This window comes from Trichosurus vulpecula, chromosome 5, assembly GCF_011100635.1.
Source record: "Trichosurus vulpecula isolate mTriVul1 chromosome 5, mTriVul1.pri, whole genome shotgun sequence".
Taxonomy (NCBI): Eukaryota; Metazoa; Chordata; class Mammalia; order Diprotodontia; family Phalangeridae; genus Trichosurus; species Trichosurus vulpecula.
Window position 1 is genome coordinate 116,450,252 of NC_050577.1, and position 2,034 is coordinate 116,452,285.

Here is a 2,034-nt window from a genome sequence, read left to right on the forward strand (position 1 = left end):
ACCACTAAGGTCCTTTCCTGCTCAAATCTATAATTCTCCGGTCCTAAGATGCTTTGTAAACAGTAAAGCACTAGAAACGCCAACTCTCAGTAACATATCAGACTCTCACATTTGCCATGGACATTACATGTATTACCTAATTTCATCCTCACAAAGACCTTATGAAGTAAGTCATACAAGTGGTCTTATTGGTCCTTTGCAAATAAGGAAACTGAGGCTCAGTTGTATAAGGGAAAACAGGAACTCCAAGCAAGGTCTTTTGACACTACATCCAATGCACTTCCTATTATTTACCATGCTGCTTCTCAAAATGTGTGTGTGTGTGTGTGTGTGTGTGTGTGTGTGTTGTGAAATGACTATCATATATGTTCAAAACCTTCCCTAGAATGACCCTTTCCCCTCCATTCTGGAACCCCAAAGAGTCGTCTACTCAAGACAGAAACACAGGGTTCTAGAAAGGAGGACAATTCCCAAAGTTCTCATTTTGCCCTAAAGTAGTAAATAGAGAGCTGGTTCAGAGACAGGAAGACTGTCCCATACTGGATGCTCTCAGTGTAGTGAGAAACTCTGTAAGAAAACAAGTTGTACCTACCTGCCCCAAGCTCCGTGTCCTCTCACTGCCCCCCCAACTGTCTATCTTTCCACTGCCCCCAAAACTCCTGAGCTTCTCTGAGTCCCCTTGCCCTCACTGTCCACATAGCTCCCTAACATTTAACTGTCCCCCTAATAGCCTATTATATTATTGCCCCCCACAAATCCAGATGTCTCACTGTTTGGTACATGGAAAGAGGGACGGATCTGAAGTCAGAGGACCGGATTCAAAACTTAATTCTGCTGCTTGGTATCTGCACAGTCTTGGTCAAGTTCTCTGGGCCTTCTTTGCCTCATCTACATGATGAAGGAGTCAGACTAAATAACATCCCACATCCCTTTTGGCTCCAATTTAAAAACTTTACCATCTTACAATGAAACTCCATCTCCTGATTCTGGGTGTTTTCCTTGGCTGTGCCTGACACCTGGAATGCCATCCTTCTTCAACTCCATCTCCATCTCCTGGCTTCTCTGGCTTCCTTCAGTTAAAATCCCCAGCTTCAATAGAAAATCCCTCCCTATTCCCCTTCATTCTAGAGCCTTTCCTGTTGAGTACTTCCAATTGATCCTGTATGTAGCTCATTCCAATGTAGTTGTTTGCATGTTGTTCCCCCATTAGACTGTGAGCTCCTTGAAAGCAGTGATTGTCTTTTACCTTTCTTTGTAATCCCAGCACTCAACACAATGGTTGGCACATAGTAGGCATTTAATAAATGTTTATTGACTAACTGACTGACTCCATCCTTTCACTGCCCTTCCCCCAGCCCCATATCCTATTCTTCACTGAGCTCCAGTGCCCTGAGTCTTTGCCATGCCTCTCCTCAATGCCTGACTTCAGGGCCTGACAATGAAAGCTCCCCTGTGGGGAGCCACACCTGCTCTTATGCTCCTTGCTGTAGCAGAAAGCACGTTCTCTTGCAGTGCCAGACCCATGAGCCTCCCTTACAAAAAAATTCACATCATACCATGAAACCTTGATGCATTTAACTGTTTGCTGGTGCATCAGGCTAGTATGCATCTCTAGGCAATTTTCAAATCTGCAGTTAAAACTCAGGTCAGAGAACTCCAGAGGGAAATGTTTAACATTGCAGCCCACTCTTTCCCTCTTGGGCCTCAGGTTCAACTCTCAAGGTGCCGAGGCTGACGCCCCTAGGTCACCACTCTGCAAGACTCTGCTCCCCTCCTTCCTCAACTTCCGCCTGGGGAGAGAAAGGGATGGGAGGGAGAACAATAATGTTGCTAAAAGAAAAAGAAAAAAGCATTTGAAAGAAGATGCACAGAAAAGGAAAAAATAAGCTCAAAAGGAAACATACAAGCTGGACAGCTTTGAAAACAATATACTGAATTTTAAATATACCTTAAAAAGAATAAGAAGTATGTAATAGAGATTCATGAATTCATGTCTTTTTACTTTTGTGATATATACTATTTTTTTTTAATTTT